Source organism: Eptesicus fuscus, chromosome 14 (genome assembly GCF_027574615.1).
Source record: "Eptesicus fuscus isolate TK198812 chromosome 14, DD_ASM_mEF_20220401, whole genome shotgun sequence".
Lineage (NCBI taxonomy): Eukaryota > Metazoa > Chordata > Mammalia > Chiroptera > Vespertilionidae > Eptesicus > Eptesicus fuscus.
Window position 1 is genome coordinate 77,669,912 of NC_072486.1, and position 14,899 is coordinate 77,684,810.

The window sequence follows — 14,899 nt, forward strand, 5'->3', positions numbered from 1 at the left end:
TTTGGTGGAGCCACTTTACTTGGAGAAGCCTCAGCTTTGGAGCAGGATGTCAGGAGTTAGAGGGGAGTGTCCCAGGCTCTCCAGGACACTGAACATATATGAACACATTGAGCTGGGACAGTAGTTTGGCTTCCCAAGAGCAGAGTCAGAGGCTCCAGATCACCTGGGACATGTTTCTTCTACAATTTCCAAAACCAAAATTCCAATTATCTTCTTGTCTGTCTCCCAGGTCACAACTTTAAGTGATTCCCTAAATCACTGAGCAAATTTTCTAGTTTTCATGGTTTTCTAAAGTCTCCGTTGGCTGCTGAATTTCCTGGGAAAACTGATTGTCTACAATTTAGGTCACCAACATAGAATTACCTAGGGAAATTAATATTTAAATATTTTCCCTGATATAGAGTAAGTGTTATAATCTGTCCTCTACTTTTTGCATTTGAGTCCCTGAAAGACAAAGTCACACTCACCAAACCCTCTCACAATACCATTTTAACCCCATACCAGGCCCTTACAATGTTATTCCCTCTATTATGATGTTCAGGGGAGGCAGGAACAATGACTTTGTCACTGTGGTGTCACTTTGCATTTGGCCAGACACATTGTGGGCAGTTATACCTATTTGATGAATGAATGAATGAATGAATGAATGAATGAATGAACAAATTGTGTTTGGGAGTGTTTCAGGTAAGCATGAGAAGACAAAAGATGATGAGAGATAAAAAAAAAAAAAAAGTGCCATTGGTAAGGACAGGTGAACTGCATACTTGCCCCCAGGTGTTAGCTTTGGGCAATGCAGAGAATGGGTGAACTCAGGACTAATCTGAGTTGCCCATAAGGCCTCTTTGAGTTGTCTGGGGTGAACCTTGAATTGTACATTTTAGCTGGGTCTCTGCCCCTGCCAACCTGGGAGATATGCCCTTCTTTGACTAGCCTGGGCTTCCATTCTCCAAATATAAAATGAGGATAATAAACTTACTCTGATCTCCACAGAAGAGGATGTAGAGGCACTAGAGGGACCTTGATACACCAGGTAGTATGTTAGAGAACATGGAGGGTTAAATATTTGTCTTATTAGTAGGCAGCAGGCTTATGAAGGAGGGTTGGGATGAAGAGGGTCAAATGAAGAAAGAAAGAGGTGATCTAACCTAATCCTCTCAACAACCCCAGGAAAAACAATTCGATACCATTATTTAAATTTTTGCACAAATGTTTAACCTATAGATTAAGCACCTTCCATGGGGGCACAGCTGGCCTATGGTGAGGCTGTAAGTCAGTGTAACAATGGAAAGTGAAGCACAGACAGGACTCACAGTCAGGATGTCTTGGACTCCTGATAGCCCTTCAGACCCAGTCTACTCTCCCTCTTATCCTTCTTACATGGGCTGGAATCTGGAGGAGTATGGCAGAGGCCAGTGACATTGCCTAATAGGGACAGCTCTGCAGGATGTAGACCACCAGAGATGATGCTGATGAGGTCATGCCTAGAATTGTGAAGGGGCATCCTCTAGAGAAATGCCCAATAGGTGTTAAGCATCTATAGGAGCACATTTGAAGCCAGAGATGACAGGAATAAAGGGTGTAGATTCCCTGGAGTTTATAAAGCTCTGACCGATGACCTTAGTAAGGCTTTGGTTGGGAAAGCATAGTTGAGGCACTGTTGTTCTCCTTGTGCAAACCACTCCGGGTACAGGTAATTAGGATAAGTTGTTTTAAGTTTTAGAAGCTCACAGATCACTTGTCCTCCAGGTTGGGAAAATGCCATTCAGGCCCTGTAGAATCCCAGGCTGAGTTTCATCCTGGTGGGGAAGACAAGAGCAGGAAAAATCACCACAGGGTCATCTCCAAGCTCAGAGCCACCACTGTAACCAGAACCCATGAGCTGTGGAGTTCCAGGTGAGGCCAGTGACACATGGAAGTCCTAAACACCCCAGACCTTACCAGCTCCTTAGTGCACATGGCAGAATGGGGCTGAGAGCAGAAGGTCACTAATACTTCCTGTAGATGCCCAGGTCCCATGTGCTGCTCCTGGTGACTCACCTGGGCTGCTTCATGGAGCAGGACCAGCTGGCCTTGAATGTGCTCTAAGATCTGCTTAAGACAACGAGGTGGTGAGCACAATTGTGCTGTTCACACACAAGGAGGACCTGGCTGGGTGTTTCCTGCATGAGTTTGAGGGTGACATGGATAACAGGTGGTGCTGAATCTAGTGGCTAAGTGGGAGGGGGCTGTCTTTGCCTTGGATACCTGGACAGTTGTTGAGGAGTGGGGAGCCCAGGTGCCGGGTCCTCTGGCATTGGTGTAGGGCCACCACCTACTCCGCTAATGTGTACTGCCTCATGAAGGAGCTGACCCTGAAGACCAGGAGTAATAGAGGCACCTCATTGCCAAGGGTCTGTGATGCCATGTTCTGGGCAGGGGCAGGGCTGATGGTGCAGCTGTAAAAATTTAACAAATGTAGTTGCTTTTTGGATGCTCACCAATACTGCCAGATCATACAGTCACATTAAATGACTCCCCTTATAGTCATGGTGACTACTATTAATGATCAGGTTTAGTGCTTGAATAACAATTTTCAGTTTATCCTGTAAATATTAGCAGAAGTGATTTTAAAATGTCTTCTTTTTATTAAGCTTAGAATTTACTTTTAAACAGCGTTCTTTTCAGCTAATTTGCATGGGAGGTTTTAGTAACTTTCAGTGGTCTTTACTTGAATCCAATTGCTTATAAAATTGTTGGCTTCTCATATAACTAAAATTATATGAGACCAAGATTATATTTTAAAATGCTAATTTATTAAGTAATTAAAGTAAGTATCTTTATTGAAAAAGCAAAGTTAGTAAATTTATATGTCTGATCCATGAGGCAAAAACACTGCCCACTCCCAGCCTATGTAAAATGCAGGCTGCTAGGGCTTTTTGTCTTTTGAAATTCTACTTTTGAAAAATTCTGGCTTTACTTATGTTAAAACCTATATAATATTTAAAATATATGTATATAAATGAAATATATTCATTAATTTTTATTTGATAAAGCTTTCCATGTGATTTCAAGTATATTAATTGGTTTAGTTTCAAAATATTTCTTTTAAGAAGAGAGAATAATTTCTTAGAATTACTTTGGGCCCTTGGAGTGGCCCAAAAATCAAATCATCCCTTGGTTAAAGTCTTGAAATTTAACTTGGAAAGATCATTAAATATATATATATATATATATATATATGTATATACATATATATACATACATGTATATTTATATATATCCTAATGATTATTTATGTATTTTTATAATTATTTTAAAATGTATCACAATTAAATTTAAACTGGTTTTTATATTAAAATTTTGGTTGAGATCATAGAATTAATTCTTCTTATTTAATTAGACCAATAAATAATATATTTTGAATTCCTAATTTTTCTAGAGAAAATACAAGAATTATTTTCTCAAAAATAAATTTTATGCTTTATGCATTTTGTTACCACAACTATATAATTTTTTAGCTGGTAAGTTAAATACTTAGCATTTATTAAATTAGTAATACTTTATATTTTTAAGAATAAATTTCAAAAATATAAGACATATTTAATTAATAGATTCAATTCTGTCCTCTAGATTTTTATCAGGCAATTTCAGATTAATATTTCAGTATTGTGTTATTTCAAAATACCTACTATATTTTCTGGTGTATAAGACCCCCGACTTCTGAGATTTTTCTGGGTTAAAAAGTTGTCTTATATGCCGGAAAATATGGTAGATATTTAATAAGTTTTTTTATTTGTTTAATTCAGCAAACTCCAAAGTTTTGATTTGCCAGTTTTTGGTAGCAGGCCTGTCTGCATTTAAATGCAAATTTCCACATTCTTTTTGCTGGTTGCTGCTGCAGGAAACAAGTGCAATTTAAAATGACCAAATTTGATTTGAGAAAATGGCGGCTGGCAGGATGGAGTAGAGAGAGAGAAATTGAGAGAATGAGGTTATGAAAGGAGAGTGTGGTTGTGCGTGGGATGTGTGTGAGTGAGGGAAAGTTAAATCTCACAGGAGCAGCAGGGACTAGCAGAAAGCCTCTCCTTGACAAGGAGAGACTACCACTGCTTCGGGCACTCCCCAGATGGCGGGACCCCAGCACAGACGGAGCCCACGCCATCTTGAGTGGAGAACGGCCTTATTTAGAAACTTATCAACACCACCAACAAGACAGGCCTTGGAACTTCCCCATGACCCAGCACCCACTCTGTCCAATATCCTGCTACTTCTGCTGCAGACCTGTGAAACCTGGGATCTCCACCTCCAAAGACACACCTTTCGCAGCTGTAAGTGCAAATCCCCCTCCCCAACAGCAGAACCCTGGGTTCCCGTGAGTGCACGTGTGTCATGCGGTCTCATCCCCAGGACACTGTACTCTGGGTTTACACCTGAGGGTGTGATTCTGTGCAGATGGGGACTCGCAGGCCCGCAGTGGAAATTCCTTCTTCCTTCTTCCTGGAGGGTTGCTGACATTAACCCCAGTGCACACTCACTCGTACATTATCAGCCCCAGGTCAGTTTACTCCAGGTTTGCACCCCAGGGTGTGATTCTGCGCAGACAGGGGCACGCGTTCCCGTAGTGGAAATTCTGAATTCCCTCTTCCTGGAGGGTTGCCCACATTAACCCCAGCTACTCAACCGCGGTGCCAGGACCCATCAGAGTGCATCAGAGCTCTGCACCCAGAGAGCATGCCTCCACAGATACGAACACACTGAACCCAACTAACCACAGGGTGCTAGTGGGAGCCACTGTGAGCTCTCCTGGGGTGCGATCTTGAACAAGCAGGGGCGCACGCCCCTCCAGCAGTAGAAGCTTTTAATTCACTTAGCCTGGATACCAGCCCACAGGCACCTCAATTGCACAGCTACACTGCCAGGACCCTTCAGAGCCCTTCAGAGTGCTTCACTGGCAAAAGTACTGAGGGTGCTCCTGTAAAACGCTGCAGGGAGTAAGCGCCTATCCACCACAGGTGCAACAGAAAAAGCTGGGTCTGCCCACCCAATGACTGCAGAACTCTGGGCACCACAACCATGCCTTTCCAAAGACCTGGTCCCCTGAGCCCCAACATCCCAACAGACAGTACCTGGTGGCCACTGTGGGTCCCTGCTGGGCATGCATGATTACATTTAAGGGTGCAAGACAGCAAAAATTGGGATACACCCCCCCCCCCACAGCTGCTGACTTCTAGACACCACAGTTGTGCCTCTCAAGCTCACAAACCTACATCAAGAGAATCCAAATAGCATGAGTAGGGAGCTATACTAGACTGACAAACTGAGAGATTACACCAGCAGCACCATCCCCAAAAGAACCTGGGAACCTGGGCAGCAAAGCAACTGGATCTACAATTAAAACATTACAGGAAAATATGGGAAGACAAAAAAGCAATTCCCAAATGAAAGAAAAGGAGGAATAACCTGAAAGGGAGTTAAATGAATTTGAGGCTAGCAGCTTATCAGAGATACAATTCAGAGTAATGGTTATAAGGATGTTTAAATGGCTAGAGGACAAATGCACACAACTCAATGACAAATACACACAACTCAATGAGAAATTCAAAGAACTGAATGAGAATGTCACGAACATAAAAAGAAACTAAGAGGAGGTGAAGAATGACATAGCTGCAATAAAGAACACAAAGGAAGACTTAAAGAGTAGACTAGAAGAGACTGAGGACCACATCAGCGAATTAGAAGACAAGGTAGGAAAAAAACACACAATCACAGCAGCAACTGGGAAGAAGACTTAAAAAGCAAGAGGAGAGCCTAAGGGAGCATTAGGCCAATACAAAACAAAATAACATTCGCTTAATAGGGATACCAGAAAGAGAGGAAGAGAAGAAAGGAATAGAAAACCTGTTTGAAGAAACAATGACAGAAAACTTGCCTGACATTGGCAAGAAAAAAAACTATACAAGTCCAAGAAGTACATAGAGTCCCAAACAAGTTGAACCCCAAAAGACCGACACCAAGACACATCATAATTATATTGGTGAACACCAACAACAAAGTAAGAATCTTAAAGGCTGCCAGAGAGAGACAGAAAATTACTTACAAGGGATCTCCTATTAGAATATCAACTGATTTCTCAACAGAAATACACCAGGCCAGAAGGGAATGGAATGAAATATACAAAGTGATGCAAAGCAAGGGACTGAATCTAAGAATACTATACCCAGCAAGGCTATCATTCAAAATTGAAGGTGGAATCAGAAGCTTCACAGATAAAAAAGGGCTAAGAGAGTTCATCACTACCAAGCCAGCAATGCAAGAAATGCTAAAGGGACTGCTGTAAAAAGATGAAAGAGAAAGGCAAGAAGAAACACAAACACTAAGAAAAAATATGACAACAAACAGGTACTTATCAATAATAACATTAAATGTAAATGGATTAAATGCACCAATAAAAAGACATAGGGTAGCTGAATGGATAAGAAACCATGACTCATATATTTGCTGTCTACAAGAGACCAACCTTAGAGCAAAAGACTCACACAGACTGAGAGTGAAGGGATGGAAAAACATTTTTCAGGCAAATGAAAATGAGAAAAAAGCTGGGGTTGTGATACTTATATCAGATAAAATAGACCTCAAAGTAAAGGCCTTATTAAGAGATAAGGAAGGCCAACACATAATACTAAAGGGAGCAATTCAACAAGAAGATATAACTCTGGAAAACATATATGCACCCAAATGTAAGAGAACCCAAATACATAAAAAATCTCCTGGAAGATATCAAGGGAGTGATCAACATCAATGCAATCATAGTAGGGGACTTTAATATACCACTGACATCACTGGATAAATCCTCTAGACAAAAAATCAGCAAAGAAACAGCAATTTTAAATGACACACTAGATCAGATGGACCTAATTGACATCTTCAGAGCGTTTCACCCAAAAGCCACGGAACATATGTTCTTCTCAAGTGCACATGGGACATTTTCAAAAATAGACCACATATTGGGTATCAAGCAAAGTCTCCCCAAATTCAAAAAGATTGAAATCATATCAATCATTTTCTCAGATCACAATGCCATAATATTAGAAATAAACTACAATAAAAACATTTAAAACATTCAAACACTTGGAAGCTTAATAGCATGTGACTAAACAATTATTAGGAGATTAAAGAAGAAATTAAAAACAACCTGGAGAACAATGACAATAAAAACACAACATTACAAATCATATGGGACACAATGAAAACAGTCCTGAGAGGGAAGTTTATAGCTCTACAGGCCTACCTCAAAAAACAAGAAAAAAATGGTAATAGATCATCTAACTCAACAACTCAAAGAATTGGAAAGGGAGCAACAAGAAAAGCCCACAGTGAGCAGAAGGAAGGAAATAATAAAGATCAGAGAAGAAAAGAATGACATAGAGACCAAAAAAAAAACAATACAAAAGATCAACAAAACCAAGAGCTGGTTTTTCGAAAGGAAAAACAAGATTAATAAACCTCTAGCCAGGCTCACCAAGGAGCAAAGAGAGAGGACCTAAATAAACAAAATCAGAAATGAAAGAGGTGAAATAACAACAGATCCCACAGAAATACAAAGGATTGTTAAAAAACACTATAAACAACTCTATTCCAACAAACTAGACAGCCTGGTGGAAATGGACACATTTCTAGAAAAACACAACCTTCCAAAACATACTCAGGAAGAGTCTAAAAATCTCACTAGGCTGATAACTATGGAAGAAATTGAAGCAGTCATCAAAAAGCTTCCAGCAAACAAAAGCCCAGGACCAGATGGCTTCACAGGGGAGTTTTACCAAACATTCAAGGAAGAACAAAAATCTATCCTCCTGAGACTATTCCAGAAAATTAAAGATGAATGAACACTACCAAGCTCCTTCTATGAAGCCAGCATCACCCTAATACCAAAATCAGATAAAGATAATACAATGAAAGAGAATTATAGGCCAATATTCCCCATGAACATAGATGCCAAAATCCTCAACAAAATTCTAGCAAATTGTCTCCAGCAGTACATCAGAAAGATCATACACCACGACCAAGTAGGATTTATCCCGGGGATGCAAGGATGGTACAATATTCGCAAATCAATAAATGTGATACATCATATGAACAAATTGAGGGATAAAAACCATATAGTAATATCAATTGATGAAGAAAAAGAATTTGACAAAATCCAACACACTTTCTTGATAAAAACTCTCAGCAAGGTGGGAATAGAAGGATCATACCTCAACATAATAAAAACCATATATGACAAACCCACAGCCAACATCATACTCCATGGGAAAAAACTGAAACCATTTCCTCTAAGAACAGGAACAAGACAAGGATGCCCACTCTCAGCACTCCTGTCCAATATAGTCCTGGAAGTACTAGCCATAGCGATCAAACAAGAAGAAGAAATAAAAGGCATCCAAATTGGAAAAGAAGAAGTAAAACTGTCCTTATTCACAGATGACATGATACTGTACATAGAAAACCCTAAAGACTCCATCAAAAATTATTAGACTTAATAAATGAATTCAGCAAGGTAGCAGGATACAAAATTAACACCAAGAAAATCTATGGGCATTTCTATACACCAATAATGAACTTACAGAAAGAGAGACTAAAAAAACAATCCCATTTACCATCACACCAAAAAAGATAAGATACCTAAGAATAAACTTAACTAAGGAGATAAAAGACCTATACATGGAAAACTACATGACACTGAATAAAGAGATAGAGGAAGATATAATCAGATGGAAGAACATACCATGTTCATGGATTGGTAGAATCAACATCATCAAAATGTCCATACTACGCAAAGCAATCTATAGATTTAATACACTCCCCATTAAAATACCAAAGGCATATTTCACTGACCTAGAATGAACCTTCAAAAAATTCATCTGGAATAAAAAAGACCCCGAATAGCTGCAGCAATCCTGAGAAAGAACAAAGGAAGGGGGATCTCAACAACAGATAGAAAACTGTATTACAAAGCCACTGTTCTTAAAACAGCCTGGTACTGGCACAAGAACAGACATATAGACCAATGGAATAGAATAGAGAACCCAGAAATCGACCCAAACCACTATTCCCAATTCATATTTGACAAAGGAGGCATGAACATACAGTGGAGTCAAGACAGTCTCTTCAACAAATGGTGTTGGGAAAATTGTGCAGATATGTGCAAAAAAAATGAAACTAGACCACCAACTTACACCATACAAAAAAATAAACTCAAAATGGATACAGGACTTGTACATAAGACAGGAAACCATAAAAATACTAGAGGAATTCACAGGCAGCAAAATCTCAGACATATGCCAAAAGAGCTTCTTCACTGATACTGCTCCTAGGCCTTGGAAGGTAAAGAGAAAATAAACAAATGGGACTATATAAAAATAAAATGCTTTTTCACAGCAAAGGAAACCATCAATAAAACAACAAGAAAACCCACTGCATGGGAAAACATATTTGCCAATGATATCAATGATAAGGGTTTAATCTCCAACATTTAGAGAGAACTCATACAACTTAACAAAAAGAAGATAAACAACCAAATCAAAAAATGGGTAACTGAGCTAAATAGACACTTTTTGAAAGAAAACAGAAGGAAGGCCAAGAGACATATGAAAATCTGCTCAAAGTCACTAATATTCAGAGAGATGCAAATCAAAACGACAATGCAGTACCATCTTACACCGGTCAAAATGGCTATCATCAATAAATCAGCAAATGGCAAGTGTTGGCGAGGATGCCAAGAAAAAAGAACTCTTCTACACTGCTGGTGGGAATGCAGACTGGTGCAGCCACTGTGGAGAACAGTATGGAGTTTCCTTAAAAAAACTAAAAATGGAACTCCCATTTGACCCAGTGATCCCACTTCTAGGAATATATCCTAAGAAACTAGAAACATGAATCACAAAGGATATATGCACCCCTATGTTCATAGAAGCACAATTTACCATAGCTAAGATTTGGAAACAGTCTAAATGCCCATCAGCAAAAGAGTGGATTAAAAAACTGTGGTATATCTACACAATGGAATACTATGCTGCAGTAAAAAAGGAGTTCCTACCATTTGCAACAACATGAATGGAGATCAAGAGCATTATGCTAAGTGAAATAAGCCAGGCGGAGAAAGATAAACATCACATGATATCACTCATCTGTGCAATATAATGAATGGCATAGACTGATGAACAAGAACAGACCCAGAGACTGAGTAACATCAATCAGAACCTCAAACCTCAGGGACGGAGGGGGTCAGTGGGAGTAAAGGGGAGAGAGCAACCAACATACTCGAGTGCATACATATGAGCCTAATCAATGGACACAGATAACAGGGGAGGTGGGGCATGAATGGAGGGTAGAGGGTAATGGGGGGATAAGTACACATATGTAAAATAATAATAATAATAACAATAATAAAATAAAAGAAAAAAGAAAAAAGAAAGTGTGAGGTAACCGGAACCCCTGGAACACCTGAGAATGTATTTCTTGCCATGCTAGCAGTCATCAGCTGTACGGTAATATTACCTGGGGCTAATGGGGAAGTATTTTGGAATTATGTTCCTAACCCTTCATGGGTGGGAACCCTTATGTGGGCTGATATCCCTGCCTAATGTAGTCACTGATGATACCAAACACCTTGGTCATCCAGGAGGACCATGGGTCGGGCAAGGAAGTATAATTACACAGGGGTCACCAAACAGCTTTCCTTCAGTATAACGCAAAATCAAACCACTGCTCCTTTGTGTATAAAATTAGAGAGAGGTTTCTGGCTTGCATGGACACCAAAGGAAGGGACTATCACTACTTGCTCCTGGGAGTGGTGCAAAAAATGTAACTAAGACGTTGTCTATAGAAAAAGAAATTGACAGCCAGTTTGAAATGGAATTGCCATGGCCAAGAGCAAAGAATATCCTTACATGATATTATTCTACAATGCCATTATAATTTTCTCCAGATTTGTGTTTCCCCCATGACGTATAATAGTACCTCACACCCTTGGGAAGCAATAAAAAAATCATCTCTTTGGTGCTTGAAGACAAAGGTGACACATCTCTTGATATTTTAGAATTACAACAGCATAATGTACAATTATCCCAAACAAACTTACAAACCAATTCTTTGAATGTCTGACAGCAATTTAAAAATGACATGAAAGGATTGAATCCCTTCCACTGTGTAGAGGCCCCCCTGGGAAGGCACTTGAGCAGGCTACATTGGCCCCTCTGGCACTTTTGGCCAGGAGGGACCATCTTCTCACAGTCCAGTTTCCCACAGCTGTTGCCTGAGTTTTCAGATCATACCAAGGTTAAATTATCATGGTGGCTGGTACCATGGATATGTCTCTCACCCAGTGGGGTGAGCTGGGCCATCCCTGGAGAAGAAACCTGAGCTCCCCAAGATACGTGATCAGTGCCGGGGCCTCGCCAGCAGGCAAGGGGATCCCAAGGCAGGTGCTGTGCATGGAGGCCATGGGGGCATAGGCTACCAAGAAGACAGAACTGAACCTCACATCACCCTGCTTGGCCCTGGAGGATGGCTGGTTAGCCAGAGACAGGTAAGATTCCTCAGGGAAGGAACAACCTAAGACAGGCACAGTCGCAGAGGGGCCATCAGAAGAAAACTTGGGGTCAACAGAGGTGGGCACAGACCCTTACTCCCTCCCCAACTTTGCAGGGGCCTGAACCTTTACCCCTTCTGAGGGAGGTCTCCTGACACCATGGCTGCTTCGCTTCCCATGCACAGCTCAAATTGGGATCCAGGTAACAGACAGAGACTTGGCCAACAGCAGCTGTCCTCTCACTGCAACAAGACTTGCTTGAGATGTCTTGTATCCATGGTAAGGGGAAGCCGGTTTTTAATATCCAAATCCAGCCTAGTACCAGGAATGCTTAGGGCCTACTCTAGAAGGCAAATAATCCTTTCCACTAGTATACACAGGGTAAAATAAGATTGTTGGTAGAGTGTTGAGTTTGACAGTAGAATAGTAGTCAAGTTTTCAGAGTAATTTAAATTGGCTAGTTGAAATAAGCGAATATTTTAGAAACATTGATTGTAATGTACAAAAAGCTGTTCCTAAAGTATTAACAAAAATCTTTATTGGCAGTTCATCCCATGGTAAAATTGAGTAACATGCAATGAATCTAAAGCAGTCATATTTTAGCACAAAAAATTAAAATGTAAAAGCTATCAAGACTACATTATAAAATTTCCAAAAGCCTCCTAATATTTAAATTTTAAAAAAGGGGGTGATAGTAGAAGAATATCATGTAAGGAAAAATCCTATCTAATAATAGACAAATATGCAAATTGACCATACCTCCAACACACCCACAAGCCACGCCCACCATCCAATCAGAGTGAGTATGCAAATTAACCAAACCAAGATGGCTACAGCCACAGATAGCAAGGTTTCCTAGGTAACAGAGGAAGCCAAGCTTTCCGCCTGCCCTTGCCAGGCCTAAGCCTCCACTCAAGCTACAACGTTTCAATTATAGAAGGTAAACAAATTCAAACAAATGGCGGCAGAATGGAGCTTGAGAGAGCAGGCCAGGGTTGCCGCCGTCAACAGGGGAAGCAAAGCTTTCCGCACACCCTGGCTGGGCCCACCTGCTTAAGGCTACAAAGTTTCAATTATAACCCCAACACAAATGGCTGCCGGCCTCGGAGGGAGCCCCAGGCTTGGCTCCACTCCAGGCTACAAAGTTTCAATTGTAGAAGGAAAATAAATTCCAGATACCAGGGCCTCCACTTGGGTTGCCAGGGGGGCGTGGCCGGCCTGCAAACTACCACAGGCCCCTTGCTCAATGCTGCCCCACAACCCAAGGGAACTCCCACCTGATCCGGGATGCCCTTCCTGGCAAACCAGCTGGCCACCACCCCTGTACCAGGCCTCTATCTGATCTAATAAAAGAGTAACATGCAGATTGATCATCACTGCAACACACAATATAGCTGCCACCATGTGGTTAAAGATCCTGCCCCCATGTGGACACAAGATGGCCACCACAAGATGGCTAGCAGGAGAGGGCAGTTGGGAGGCACCCGGCCTGCAAGGGAGGGCAGTTGAGAGGGACCAAGCCTGCAAGGGAGGGCAATTGGAGGTGATCAACCCTGCAGGAGAGGGCAGTTAGGGTTGACCAGGCCAGCAGAGGAGGGAAGATGGTGGCAAACAGGCTGGCAGCAGAGTGGTTAGGGGGTTATCAGGTTGGCAGGCAGAAGCGGTTAGGGGCAATCAGGAAGGCAGGCAGGCAAGCAGTTGGGAGTCAGCAGTCCTGGATTGTGAGAGGGATGTCCGACTGCCCGTTTAGGCCCGATCCCAGGATTGGGCCTAAATGGGCAGTCGGACATCCCTCAAGGGGTCCCATATTGGAGAGGGTACAGGCTGGGCTGAGGGTCAACCCTCCTCCGTGCACGAATTTCGTGCAGCAGGCCTCTAGTATCCTATAAGTAAATTACATCTAGAAAATTTGTACTTTAGATAATTAACTTTCATTTGTAATGCTAACAGCAAGACACACATGAAAAACACACATGGTGTCAAAACAAGCCATAGGAAAATCATTTGGGCATAAAATGAAAAAGGATCCCAAGTCAAATTTATAGAAAATATTCCTTTATTAACTTTTGGTTGAGAATATGTTTGTATGTTTTCAGAAAACAACTCCAGGACCATATGGGTTCCTGCAACAGAGAGGAATTGACAGGACTGCTCCAGCCATGAAGACAGAAGAGAAACAGTACAGAGATGGAAAACGCTGACAACGCCTTGCCATACTAGCATACAGCAGCTGTGCGGCACTGAAGGATGCCCAGGACCAAACCAGAGACGGGTGGACCTGCATCATCACCATTTGTCCACCATCCAGAACTGAAATATCATTGCTGACATGTACACATAAGGAACTGTTTGACATTGAAATTGGGACTCAGAAGAACTGTTGGCCCAGAAAGAAACTCACTACAGACTGATTCATTTGCCTCTCAGCATAACCAATATGACTGGTCTCATTTTCGGTTCTTACAAGTGTATTTTTGTATCACATGATCTCATGCATCTAGGGGAAATAATGAGCAACATAAACGGATGAACAAAAACAGACCTGGAGACAGGGAAGCATTGATCAGACTCTTAAACCTCAGAGGGAAGGTAGGGGAGGGTAGGGGAAAGGGGGAGAGATCAACCAAAGGACTTGTATACATGCATATAAGCCTAACCAGTGGTCACGGACAACAGGGGCGTGGGGGCATACGTGGGGAGGGGTTTGGGGTGGGAATGGGGGGATGAGGACAATTATGTGATACCATAATCAATAAATTAAAAATAAATAAATAAAATGACCAAATTTTTTTTCTGCTGGGGGAAGGGAGACTAGTCCCTTTATCAAACAGTGAAGCCACTTTCCCCCTGGGCTATTTAGACCTTTATAATTAACATATTATTTGGCTATGTTTTAATAATTTTGAGGTTCTATAGCCAATTATAATTATTCAAGGCATTTACTTTGGCAAATTCTGTAACAGAGATAACTTACTGATTTTTTAGCAGTTTTAATGTTAACTTTTGAATGTGGTCCATTATTATTTTAAAAACTACTCTTTATTATGAAAATACCAATCTTGTTGCTAGAACCAGCCTGCATTTTTCTTTTTGTTTTTATCTCTACCATCTTTCTTTTGCAAGAAAAAAACAAACAGTCTTTTGGGTTTTATTCTGTAACGTCTGTAAAGAAAGTCAAGTTTAGCTCAAAACTAAAATCGGACGATGTGCGCATTTTGTCTTAAGCCAGCTTCTCTCTTTATGAACACAGAAATCCCAGATGCATTTCTAAATTTTGTAAAACGTTTAAATTACCAACTGGGAAAAAAACATGGTGGAGATGAGACTTTT